This window comes from Pantherophis guttatus, chromosome 2 (assembly GCF_059756535.1).
Source record: "Pantherophis guttatus breed Tessera chromosome 2, ASM5975653v1, whole genome shotgun sequence".
In the NCBI taxonomy this organism is placed as follows: domain Eukaryota; kingdom Metazoa; phylum Chordata; class Lepidosauria; order Squamata; family Colubridae; genus Pantherophis; species Pantherophis guttatus.
In genome coordinates, this window is record NC_142064.1 from 154,012,445 (window position 1) to 154,026,969 (window position 14,525).

Below are 14,525 nucleotides of genomic sequence, written 5' to 3' on the forward strand. Positions count from 1 at the left end.
GGCTCTGATGATCGTGTGCCACTGTTGTAATCGTCAGAGCCTTTTTTTTTTACCTTTTAAAAGCATTTTTTACAACCTATTCGCCCGAATAGGTTGTAAAAAATGCTTTTAAAAGTAAAAAAAAAAAAAGGCTCTGACGATCACAGCTGTGGTGCACGATTGTCAGAGCCTTTTTTTTTACTTTTAGAAGTATTTTTATACAAGCTATTTGGGCAAATAGGTTGTAAAAAAATGTTTTAAAAAAGTAAAAAAAAAAGTTGGCCACGCCCACCCAGTTACATTACCCCTTCAAGCCATGCCCACAGAACCAGTAATAACAAATTTTACATTTCACCACTGGATGGAAGATATATAAACATTTTAAATAAATAAATAAACATTTTTGCCCTTTCATGGAAAGGAAGAAAGGTGTACCACACAGACCCCTGGAATCTTACCTCATGAACCTGGTTAACTTTCTGGATTGGTCAATATTCCCTTTGGTGTTTCATTTTGAGTTATTAGGACAACTGTAGATATTCAGTGGGGTGCTTTGCATTGCCAAAGGCTTGAGCAAAATAGCCTCTTGAAGTGGCTTCATGAAACGACACAGCTCCTTGCTTTACTTTGCCTCTTCTAGCCAGCCATTTGGAATAGCAAGTAGAGACTTGTGAGCTCTAGCAGTGCTGGAGGAGATTGCAAACTAATCTCCATGAAGCACTTTGTCAAAGCAAATTATATCACTTCTTTGTCTCAATGAGGTACATCACTTCATCTTTGTGGCAAATCAGAGCTGTCTTTCATAGACCTAACAGCTCGGTTCCATGACAATTGAAACCATCTACTGCTCAGAATAATAGATACTTGTCTTTTTTAAAAAAATTAAAGAAAGCAGAGTCCCCACAGGGTACAGAGATTTAACACTTGGAATCTAAGTTGAGCGATGTTTTTCTCAGTGGAGCAATGGCATTTTGGCAAGAGCAGGGAAAAAATTCAGAGGTAGGTATCTATAATGAGCTCAAGCTGATCTCCGATTCAGGTTGGATTATCTATTTGAAACAACTTTTGAAGAGCTTTAAAAATTCCACCATCTCCAGCAAAAGAATAGAAGGCCTAGGACACTTTGTTGAGACAAACTGTGCTGGTTATTAGGAACATGCATATTCACTTCTGTGAGGTAAATAAATTGTTTAAATAAATAAATCTGAAGTGAAAGACAAATTCACCAAATCACCTCTTTTTGCCATATCACTGGATCAGATTGACATTTTCAGTTGAACTGCGTACTTCTGAGGTGAATCAACAATTTGAATCAATTCTGCTACTCAGTTCATTACTAAAATTGAATATTGTAGATGTTTCTAACTGAATTGACACAACCTGTTGAAATGAACCGATTGCTTGGGGGATGTGCGTGCATATTTATTAATAGTTTGTTTCTGTGCATAATTTTGACCTTTGAAAATCTTTAATGAGGATCTTTAAAAATGTACTTGGCCCAAGCCTAGGATACATTTGAGATCACTTCTTTCTATACCAGTTTATGCCTACTATATCATTTAAAAGCTCTTCTGCTATGATGGAGACCAATTGATGCAGTTCTTTGTTGACATGATGACCCGGTGCCTGGAGGTCGTACGGATCTGGATGGGGAGAAACAAACTCAGACTCAACCCCTCCAAGACCGAGTGGCTGTGGTTTCCGGCGTCCCGTCATAGTCAGCTAGTCCCATCGCTGATTATTGGGGGTGAGACCTTGACCCCCTCAGAGAGGGTTCGCAACTTGGGTGTCCTCCTGGACTCACAGCTGGCCTTAGAAGACCATTTGACGGATGTAGCCAGGGGGGCTTTTTATCAGGTTCGCCTGATCTACCAGTTGCGTCCCTTTCTGGACCGGGACTCCTTGCGCACAGTCACTCATGCCCTCGTCACCTCCCATCTGGACTACTGTAACATTCTCTACATGGGGCTCCCCTTGAAGAGCACCTGGAGGCTCCAGCTGGTCCAAAATGCAGCTGTGCGGGTGATTATGGGAGCGACTCGACGCTCCCATGTAACACCGCTCCTGCATGAGCTGCACTGGCTCCCGGTGGTCTTCTGGGTGCGATTCAAGGTGTTGGTTGCCATCTTTAAAGCGCTCCATGGCTTAGGACCCGGGTACTTATGAGACTGCCTTCTGCCACTGATAGCCTCCCATCGACCAATACGCTCCCACAGAGAGGGACTCCTCAGGGTGCTGTCAGTCAAACAATGTCGACTGGTGACCCCCAGGGGGAGAGCCTTCTCTGTGGGGGCACCTGCCCTCTGGAATGAGCTGCCCCCAGAGATTCATAGGATCCCCAACCTTCGCACCTTTCGCCACGCCCTCAAAACGCTATTGTTTCACCAAGCAGGGCTGGCCTAAATGCTATTTTAATGGGTGGTTTCTATTTTAGCTCTTTCGGCCAAATTATTTAATATTTTAAATTGTCTTTTAACTTTCATATAGTTTTATTTTTGGCTGTACACCAACCTAAGTCCTTCGGGAGAAGGGCGGTATAAAAATTGAATAAAATAAAATAAATAAAAGAAGTTAAGCTGACAATTCTTAGATGCCCTTTTGCCATTTGGTAAATACCTTGTTTAGGAAAATAAATCCTTACACAATCAAAACGGAAAACACATTTATTCAATGACACTCTTTAATTCCAATTGTTAGTCCTCATGATTCCAAGGAGGATAACCCATTTGTTATAATTAATATGGCAGAAGAAAATGATGAGTACTTACTGCCCTGATGATGGATGCGAGGATGAGGAGGACAGGATAAGAAGGCAGAAGAAGAAGGCCAGAAGCAGAAGGCAGCCGAGGGGGAGCCTAACATCAATCAATCAGCATAACATCAATATTTGGGAAAATACCAGAAAAAATAATATTTAAAAAAGATCTCTGAACATCTAGAAACACATGAAGTTATAACTAGAAGCAAGTATGGGTTTGTTAAAAACAGATGATGCCAAACCAATCTTATTTCATTCTTTGACAAAGTGACTAAATTAGTACACCAGTAAAATGCTGTGGACATACTATCCTTAGACTTCAAGGCATTTGACAAAATAGACCACAACCTATTACTTCCTACTTCCTAAACTAGAAAAACATGGGATAGACAGGATCACCACCAGATGGATTTGTAACTGGCTGACAAACCATACTCAATGAGTAATCCTTAATGGTACTACATCTACATGGAGGGAAGGAAACAGTGGGGTACCACAAAGTTCTGTCTTAGGTCCAGTACTCTTCAATATGTTCATAAATTATTTAGATGAGGGAATATAAGGGGAACCCATCAAATTTGCAGATGACAGTAAGCAAGCAGGAATAGCCAAACCCCAGAAGACAAGCTCAGGATCAAAAAAAATCTTGACAGACTTGAACAATGAGCCCTATCCAACAGCATGGCATTTAATGTAGAGAAAAGCAAGGTTTTACACCTAGGCAGGAAAACCAAAGATTCCAGTACAGATTAGATGAAACTTCACTCAAAAACAATAACTGAGAGGGAGAGGGTAAGAGGGACCTTGGAGTCCTAGTGGACAATCACTTAAACATGAGCCAGCAGTATGAGGCAGCAGCCAAAAAAGCTCATACAATCCTTGGTTGTTTTAAACAGAGGCATAGAATCAAAATTACGTTAAGTACTGCTTTATAAATCCTTAGTAAGACCATACTTACAGATTACAGATTAACAGAGTTGGAAGGGACCTTATAGGGCATCTAGTCCAACCCCCCCCCACACCCAAGCAGGAGACCCTACACCATTTCTGACAGATGGCAGTCCAGTTTTTGGGTGCCTTGGAAAATAGCTTGACTCCTTCCTCTCTCTGGCAGCCCCTCAAATATTGGAACACTGCTATCGTGTCTCCCCTGGTCCATCTCTTCACTAGACTAGCCATGCCCAGTTCCTGTAACGGTTCTTCATATGTTTTAGTCTCCAGTCCCCTAATCATACTGGTTGCTTTTCTCTGCACTTTTTCTAGTGTCCCAACATCTTTTTTATAGTGTGGTGACCGAAACTGGATGCAGTACTCTAGGTGTGATCTTACTAAGGCTTTATGTGATGTTAGTACCTCACTTGATCTTGATTGTATCCCTCTGTTAATGCAACTTGGAATACTGCATCAGGTTTTGGTCACTACATTACAAAAAAGACACTTTTGGAAAAGTGCAAGGAAGAGCAACTAATATGATTAAAGGTCTGAGACAAAAACATATGAAAAACATTTGCAGGAATTGGTATGGCCAGTCTAGAGAAAAAAAGGACTATGGGTGACATGATAGCAGTATTCCAATATTTGAGGGGCTGCCACAAAGAAGAAGGGATCAACTTATTTTCCAAAGGAGCAGAAGGCAAGACAACAAACAATAGATAGAAACTAATCAAGGAGAGAAGCAACCTGAAATTAAGGAGAAACTTCCTAACAATGAGGACAATTAAGCAATGGAACACCTTGCCTTCAGGCGTTTGGGATGCTTCATCACTGGAGGTTTTAAAGAAGAGACTGGAGAGCCATCTGTCTGAAATGGTATAGAGCAGTGATGGGTAACCTTTTTGTCGTTGCGTGCCAAAAGCGCATAATGCAATGCACGTGCGACCCCACACACCCCCGCACATGCGAACACAACCCCCGCATGCTCCCCCACCACCCCATGCATGTGCGTACAACCGCACCCCCCATGCCCCATTTTGGGCCTAGCAGGCCTCCTTGCAGCCTCCTGGGAGCAAAAATGGGCATGCCGCACCTCCCAAGCTGGATCTTGGTCCCAGGAGGCTGCAGGGAGACCTCCTAGGCCCAAAACACCGTGTGGGGGGGCACCGCATCCCCTGCACTCCCCCCGCTCCTGCACATGCATGAGCGCCTCCTCCCCGCCTCCCCGTGCCTGGACGCGTGATCCCCACTCCCTCTCCCAGGCATGCGTGAGTGTCCCCCATATGCACCCCACCTCCCGCGCATGTGCGGCAGAGACCCGAAAATTAGCTGGCCAGTGGGTGGCACGTGCACATGCAGGGTGAAGCTGAGCTGGGTGATGGCTCATGTGCCCACAGAGAGGGCTCTGCATGCCACCTGTGGCACGTGTGCCATAGGTTCGCCATCACGGGCATAGGATCTTCTACTTGAGGAAGTGGTTAGACTAGAAGACCTCCAAGGTCCCTTCCATCTCTATTCTGATTGATAGGAGGAGGAGGAGGAGGAGGAGGAGGAGGAGGAGGAGGAGGAGGAGAAGAAGGAGAAGGAGAAGGAGAAGGAGAAGAAGAAGAAGAAGAAGAAGAAGAAGAAGAAGAAGAAGAAGAAGAAGAAGAAGAAGAAGAAGAAGAAGAGGAAGAAGAAGAGGAAGAAGAATAATCAAGTTTGTCAACGCAGCAAAAGTCCTAACACGTTATATTCTTCTTTGTTGATGGAAAGCTAATGTAGTCATTGGTCCTTTCAGTCTGGCTTGTTATTGAACTTTCCAACAGAAGTATTTTTATCCTCCTGGTTTTTGCAATAAAGATAAATGCTGAAAATAGCTTATTCTATAAACTGGTAGGTTAAGTGTTGCATAGTTAGTCTTGGCTTTCAAGAGTGTGGAATAGAGTTGTAAATAAATTTATGTTCTCATTTCAAAAAGACTGGGATCCAAGCTATTCTAGCCAAAAGAGGTGAGAATAGACGATATTACAGCTGCCAGTCACCCTTCTGAGAAAGGTAATTTGTGTCAATCATTTCATGAAAGTAAAGTTGGGCTGGAAAACAAGAAAATACCATCTTCATCTAGTTCTTTCAATACATAGTCTCGGGTAAAGGGTATGTAACATCTAGTTGTGAGGCTATTTTAGTGTGGGGAAAAACCTGGACTCACTTCCATTGATCTATAGTATGGCAGATAAGAGATAAGCCCAGCCCGGAGATTTTTGAAGAATGGAGCCAGAAGTTAGTAACTTCTATACATACCAACACTGTCTGTAACAATGTTGGCTTCTATAGACAGACTAAGATAAGGGACATTTATCTAATAAGATAAGGAAAGTACAGTGGAATTACAAGTTATTGGTCAAGAGAGTCATTTGAAAAGGATGCTTTATTGATTATACAGAAGAAATTGGATGGTCTTAAAAATTAAAAAGAAAATGACCTAGAAAATATTTTCTTATTGGATCTACAAAAGAGGCTTGTTAAAGCATTGATGAAATCTGTATGATGGGATAAAGACAAATTGAAGAGAAATCAAATCCTATGACAATATTTGTTTGAATTAAAGATTATTAGCAGTAAAAAGAAGAAGAAAATATAAAGTTGGTATATTTCACCAATAGAATAGATTTTTTTTTTTTATTGGCCAAGTGTGATTGGACCCACAAGGAATTTGTCTTGGTGCATTCACTCTCAGTGTACATAAAAGAAAAGATTCATTCATCAAGAATCATTAGGTACAACACTTAATGATAGTTAAAATAAGATTTTATTTTCCAATCTCCTGGAAATCCTTTAAGGACTTGCCGAGGCAAGTATTGAAAAGTTGATGTTTTATGGATTTGCTTAAAGATAAGGAATAGTATATGGGAGGAAGAGATATTTGCTTAACCTTGTTGGGATGAAGAGTTATTAAATTTGTTTATATGAGACTGTTTATGCCCAATGGTTTGGTTAAAAATCCTGAGCTCTTCAGCTGGGAAGCTGACAGCCTGGGTTTGAGACCCAAGCAGCGCGCGATGAAGTGAGTTTGTGTTACTTGCCCCAGCTGCTGCTCACCTAGCTGTTCGAAAGCATGCAAATGCAAGTAGATAAATAGGTACCACTTTGGTAGGTAACAGCATTCTGTGTACCTTGGCAGATAGTCATGCTGGCCACATGACCACAGAAATGTCTTTGGCAATGCTGGCTCCTGTCAGGATGGCCTCCATTCATTATCCAAGAAAGAAAAACCCCGTCTCCATTTTCATAGAGAAAGGTAACTTTATTGGATAAGAACTGAATGCAAAGAAAAGCAAGGTCTGAAGCAAAAGTGCAAAAATCACATATAGAAAGCATCCCCCCGCAACTGTCCAGCGTAAATCATCCAATCCACAGGTTCTCCAGGGGTCATGTGGGAACAAACGTCTGGCAGTATCATCCTTGAGATGTTATCAGCTTCAAAGAAAACGCTGCAGCAAAGTTTTACTTTTGTTTTCCTCCAGCTCGCTTCCCCCCTCCCAAGAATTCCAATAGCTCCCCCCTCCCCCCATTTCATGGCAGCCAAGCAAGTAAGCAATGAAAGAACGAAGGCTGACAGCTCCCTCAGCTAAGAAACATAGATAAGCTTCACCCCCACAGAGTCGGACATGATAAAACAGGGGAAATCTTTACCTTTATATTTGCAATGAAGGTTGGATAGTTGAAGGTCTTTTATATATATATATATATTTCTTTAGTATGTTCTTTCTTTTTCTTTTTGTCTTGCACTTTTTAGTTTTCTTTCCATGATATTTTATTTCTTTAAGCTTAGCTTGCATTGACTCAATTCAATTTATTGTAGTCGTATATTTAATAAAGAAAATAAAGTTTAAGACAGAATTAAAATACATTTGTAAAACAACCTAACTAACATCTATGAGGGAGGTCCAGGGTACAGCCTATATTAAAATATAATGTAAACATTAAAATCATATTAAACATGATAACATTTAAATTTATAACAAGCAAATAGTAGCTAAAATTATCCGTATCATTTGAGTAACAATATGCAAAATTTAGTTTGTGTTAGGTTTTTTTTATTACCGTAATTAAAATCCTTAATAAAAATTATATTAAAGAAAAACACAACAGAAAACTGCAGGAAATGGTCCAAGTAGTTACTAGGAGTGAAGGCACCAATATAGGGGTTGGGAGCAGAAAGAGGGAGGGAGGGAGAGAGAGAGAGGGAGAGGGAGAGGGAGAGGGAGAGTGCACTGTATAAGCAACCTCCTTTGAAACCTAGCAACTAGGGGGTCATTTGCTCAGGATTTTCAGTATGATAGCAAAAGATCAAAACTAAGTGAAATAAAAAAGGAGACCTTGGCGTTTTCTGTTTTCCTCAGCACTTCAGCCCTTATATACAGTATACACATGTGAATAATAGTTTTCCCTTCATCACAAACAGAGCCTGGGTTCCCTTATCGTAGACTGCCTCTAGCCAATCCCCCAGATTCATACACTCAAAGAGAGCATCCCTTATATCTGAGAATACAGAATGCTAGGAAGGCTGCTCTAGAGGCCAATTGTTTATTCCATTTGGATCATAAGAGGAATTAAATCACCTTGAATTCTCAGTTTGATTCTACTGTCCAAATCTATTCTGTTTGGATTTCTGAACCAGATGTCAAAGCAGGACGGTCTAGTTTAGAATGTCACTTTTATCCAGCAAAAAAAAAAAAATCCCACTTTCTTCAAACAAAAGACCATAACACACAAGACATGTTTAAATGCAAACAGTTTGATTTTAATAATTTAATCTGCATTTAGAACCTGAAAGGACAACTGCTCTGATTCAGTAGGTTGTTCACCGCTCATGCTGTAATCTGAATTCGACGTAGTGGTTAAGGAGACAATGAGGTTCTAGTCCCACTTTAGGCATGAAGCTATCTCAGTGTCCCTGAGCCAGCCTCTCCTAACAGCCCCAGGAAGGAAGCAATGACAAACCACTTGCAAAAAGCCTTGCTTAACAAACTGCAGGGAATCAACCAGGCAGCCACAAAGAATCAAAAACTGACTTGAAGGAACAAAAAAAAGACGCTGATTTTAGACTCTAGTCTAAAATTTAGACTGTAAGTATGGAGGGAAAAGAACACAGGCCTCTCTTCCTTGTTTCTTTCTGTAATATTGGTTACATTTTACAAGCCCAGGGTTCCCACTATCTTAGTTTGACCAGCTAATCAGAAAAGTCTCCATTTACTTATGACATCTCATCCCTAATAGAGCAGTATTACTGAAAATTGGAACAACTGTTATTTGAAGGTGGGTGGGGATTATTTTTTACTTCGTTTTGATATAAGTAAGTGCAAATCAGAGTTGAAACATGCCAGCTGCAGCATCCTCCCACCCAGGGAGTCAATTGCTCTTGGGGAATTTGGTTTGATAATTGAATTCCCTTTCTCTCTCATCATTTAGCAGATCAGCTACTATATGTTGAGCTGCTGTTATTTGTGGCATCTCCCCAATTCATTTTTTTTTTCCTCTTGTATTTTGAAATCACTGCTAATTTGATTTCCTTGCTTTGGTTGTCTTTCCTGTCTTTATTAAATGGCAGCGGGGGAAGTGAATGCTGACAGAGGGGAGTGTGTATTTGTGTGTGCACACGCTTACAGCAATCATCTCCTCTGTATGAAATTGGATTCCTTCTGCATTCACGCTTATTAAATTATGCCCAGTGGAAGAAAACACATTAGTCTGCAAAAATAGATAATCCTTAGAGGTTATTTTAACCCCTATCTCTCGGGATACTTTCAAATGTCTTCATTGAAGGAAACATTAAGCTGACCTCCCACGAACCACACATCTACAGAGTCTGGAGAGTTTGCTTACCAATAAAGGAGTAGCGTTTCTTCATTCATTTCTTGGAAGTTGAAGATGTATTTCTTCCTACTTAGCTGGAATAAACATTCATTTCTTCTTATCCACCCAGATCCATTTCTGATGCATCATTTGCTCTATCAGGAGGAATATGCGAAAGAAGAGAAGTGCAAAATTTAAATGCACTGTGATTTTTCTTATGACTGAGTTCTTTTTATTTATTTTTTTTAAAATGACACCCATAACACATAGGCCACAGTTGTACAGCCATGATATTTTGGAAAAATTAAGGATTTGGACATTTTTCTTTTGGACTAGCATAAAACGTATATATTGTCAGATGTGGAACAGTTTACTATGGCTACACAAATTCAGAATCCACAGGTTATTACAGCTAAAGGGAAATCAAATCTCATGCTGTTTGTTTCCCAAACTGAGATTGTCTATTTATAGTGGGGGAAACAAGAGTCATTTGTAAACCAGCCCTTTATTTTATGCATCTTTACAAGATCCTTAGTTTTTAGAAGAACTAGACAACCAGTGCCCTGCTGGGTAATCATTTCAAAGATATTTCCTTATCTAAACAGAGAAACAGAATGACCATAGGTAAGCAAAAAAGCAGAGGGAGCAGGAGTGATTTCTGACTTCCTGCCAGCTTCCCCATTGACGTTGCTTGAGGGAAGTTGGCAGGGAGCATCAGAAATCACTCCTCTTCCTCTCCCATCGAATTGCCTGTCACTTTGCTGATGGGGGGGGGCAAACAAAGAGACATGGACCACAAGAAAAACTGCTCTCCTACTTCCCATTCCATCATGTCCCCAAGAACCTCCTTCCTGCAGCTCATCCATTGACCGCCAACACCTCCCAGCCTGTCCTACCTCAACAGCAGGCATCCAAGTTATTCCCTCAGTCTTTCTCTTGCTACCTACCGCTAAGAGATTTCAAATTTCAGCCTCCATTCCAGAGCAGCCAATCACTGCTTCCACATCAGGTTTGCTGCCATCCAATTATTATTATTATTATTATTATTATTATTATTATTATTATTATTATTCAAATTTCTATACCGCCCTTCTCCTTTCGGACTCAGGGCAGTGAACAAGATAAAAACATCTATACATAACATCACAGTTAAAAATAAAGTTAAAATAATTTATAAATTTGGTCCATAATTTAAAACTTGTCAATTAAAATCAATATTAAAATTTTAAAACTAACCCTAAAATCAAGACAGACCGGCTAACTGAAAAAAATAAGTTTTTAGGGCCCGACGAAAAGTCCGGAGGTCGGAGATCACTCGTATCTCTGGGGGTAGATTGTTCCATAGGGTAGGTGCCACCACAGAGAAGGCTCTCCTCCTGGGGGTCGTCAGCCGGCATTGTCTGGCCGACGGCACCCTGAGGAGGCCCTCTCTGTGGGAGCGAACCGGCCGGTGGGAGGCTATTGGTGGCAGAAGGCGGTCCCGTAAGTCATGGAGCGCTTTAAAGGTGATCCCCAACACCTTGAAGCGCACCTGGAAGTCCACTGGAAGCCAATGCAGCTCGCGCAGGAGAGGAGTCACATGGGAGCGCCCCGTCGGTCCCATAATCCCCCGCGCAGCCGCATTCTGTACCAGTTGGAGCCTCCGGGTGTACCCCAAGGGGAGCCCCATGTAGAGAGCATTACAATAGTCCAGACGAGAAGTGACGAGTGCTTGAGTGACCGTGCGTAGGGAGTTCCGGTCTAGAAAGGGGCGCAACTGGTATATCAGGCGAACCTGACAAAAAGCCCCCCTGGCCACGGCTGTCATATGCCCTTCTAAAGACAGCCGTGCATCCAGGAGGACACCCAAGTTGCGGGCCCTCTTCGTGGGGGCCAATGATTCGCCCCCAATAACCAGCGATGGCGTCAGCTGGCTATACCGGGCTATTCTCTAACCCTGCACCCTGAAATTGGGTGCAGGATCAGAGAAAGGGGGGAAAGAGGGCTGGGATATGGCCCTCCCATGTTTCCTTGCAACTTGCAACATACAAGTTTCTGGGAAGTGTAGTCAAAAGGTGCAATGGTGCTGAAGCAATCACAAATTTGTCAGATTTCAATCCCATGGGTATAATGGGGTTCTGTATTCTGTAAATTAACCCATTTGAAATACCTTGGTTCAAAAGTTGTTGCCCTATGATTCATTGCTTTCTCCAATTGAAGATTACAAACAAACAGACATGGAGGTTTTAGCTGTGTATAGATTTTGTAATAATGCATTTGCACATTAGAGGAAAAAAGAGAGATTAAAAGGTGGGATATGCAGGACACAAACTTTAATGATGCTACAATATTAATACCTGAGTACCACAAAATGTACTGAGCATTTGACTGGAAATCCTTGAAAATATCTATTTTAGTACAACTAAATTAGGTCTAACTTAAAATGTACCTGGATCATTAGCTATTACTGAGGTTAATTCAGGATTAGTTGACAATTCAAGGTGATTTGGATATGAACAAACAACTTCCTTGAAAGTGATGCCTATTACTTGGCCCATTGCTCTATTCATCTACGAATATTGTAGACAAACCCAATCCTAAATCCCCTTGCTTGAAAGAAAGTCTACAACCTCTTTAGTTTGACAGGATATACAGGACTGGGGCAACCTAACAGCCTGGAGAAAAAGCCTTTTCTTTGAATAACATGATTAAGATCCATTGTCTCTTTTTTCGTTTGACCACAAGGTTGAATGTAAAGGATTATTACAGACTCGTTTGTGTTGCTGACCCTTTGTTAACCTTATGAGCAACTTGGAAGTAAAGCTTTTTTACGCTTTCGTGCCAAAGCAACATTTTGCAAAGGACTTCGATAGTGTGATCCAGTGAAATGCTATTGAAATGGCACAGTTTTGCTGATTAAAAGTCATTTTTCAGCAGTCATTAAAGTTAATAGTTCAAGAATAGTCCCTGTAATTGCCCTTCCGGCTCTCCATGTGATGCAGCTCTTTGTCTCCACTAGAGATCACCATTGAACTAAGACTTATAAGGTAGCCTTAGATGGGGACACTTCAAGTAAGATTGTCCTCACCTTTGATGTTTCATTACTGGAGGGAATATTCTGAATTAATCAAGGATATTCACTGGACCTTTCTAATCAACTGGAAATGTTTTAATTTCTACAGCACTATTTCTCTCATACACACACACACTCTCTCTCTCTCTCTCTCACACACACACACACACACACATACACACACACACACTGCATTCATTTATTCATTCTGAACACAACGGCCACATAGTAGGTACACCTTAATGTATGTAAAGCAGAAGTCTGAACACTGTTCACAGTTGGGGGAGAAACTGAGCATATGGGAACACAAGCCACAAGCCACGGATGGCACTGCAATTGACAGAGGAATGGAAATCATGCTTCCCAAGTTGTTCTTTCTTTCCAAATCTAGCAATTATATGTGCATCTTTGCCTTTAAAAATGCAATTTGTTTTCTTCAGATCGTTCAGCTCTGAGTGAAACCGAAGAAGTATAATTTTACATAACTCTCCCCATTTCACAGACCTAAAGGTAAAGGTAAATTTTCCCCTGTCCAGTCGTATCCAATTCTAGGAGGCGGTGCTCATCTCATTCCTCAGCCAAGGAAGTCAGTGTTGCCAAAGACCCTTCTGTTCTCATGTGGCCAGCCTAAGTATACACTTAGGTGCATGGTACACAGTTACCTTCCCACCAAAGTGGTATCTGTCTATCTATTTGCATTGAATGCTTTTGAACTGCTATGTGGGCAGGAGCTGGGTCAAATAACGGGAGCTCATTCCATTGCATGATGCTTGGGTTTTGAAATTGGGCTGCTGACTTTCCAGCGGGCAAGCCCAGTATCTTAACTGCTGAGCCATTATGTCCCTCTCTGCAAAGACATCCTTATGCACAAATAATGAATCAAATGAAGAGTGTAATTAGCAATAGCAAAGACATAATGTGAGAGTCCCTCATTGTCATGAAGCTCATAAACACCATGGTAGTGCCTATTAAGATGACCACACAGAGTGGAAATTGAAGTACTGGGAACTAAAAACTGGGAGGCATCTGCCACTGCCAAGTCACATCATTCTGCTCCATTAGTGATTCTGCTTAGCAGCAACTAGATCAGAGGTAAGCAACTATGGCCTTTTACAACCTATGGATTTCAACTCCCAGAATTCTGAAGCCATCTGGAATCCACAAGTCATAAAGGGGTCATAGTTGCCCACCCCTGAACTAGACAGTGTTACCTAAAACCCAATCCTTTCCATATCTAAGCAAGGGCCATGAAATTTAGTATAGGGCATAGCAAACCTATTCCATCACCATCCTCATCTCTTATGAGCTAACATCATTCCCTTCTCTTTGGTCCTATAATATACAGTATTGTCAGTAATTGGCAAATGACTATAGAAATAGAACCAGAGTTTATACTAACTCTTTAACGCATACCGGGTACCTGCATCTTTTGATTTTTATTTTTAGTTATTTAAAGAATTTATAAAGCCTTCCCCGAAGAGATTCTGAGTGACTTATAAGGGTTACAAACAATAATATTGTCTCAAAGGTGCTTTTTTTTAAGAGGCAACTGGACTTTCTGGTTTTTTCTTTGAAGATGTTTCACTTCTCATCCAAGAAGCTTCTATAGAATAGAATAGAATAGAATAGAATAGAATAGAATAGAATAGAATAGAATAGAATAGAATAGAATAGAATAGAATAGAATAGAATAGAATTCTTTATTAGCCAAGTGTGATTGGACACTCAAGGAATTTGTCTTGGTGCATACGCTCTCAGTGTACATAAAAGAAAAGACACATTCGTCAAGAATCATAAGGTACAACACTTAATGATAGTCATAGGATACAGATAAGCAGTTTTAGGAATAGCAAATATCCAGGGCTAGAAACATAATCCAACTCATAATGAATAACATTAATCAGCAGAACTTGTATGTAAATCATAGATATTGTACATTTCTTGAGGGCTGATCCTACAAGGCAT

General features: G+C 40.9%; 1 pseudogene; it reads left to right on the forward strand.

The window, feature by feature from the left end:
* Window positions 1-1,593: 1,593 nt before the first annotated feature.
* On the forward strand, window positions 1,594-2,382 carry LOC148115383 (uncharacterized; annotated as a pseudogene).
* The last annotated feature ends 12,143 nt before the right edge of the window (window positions 2,383-14,525 follow it).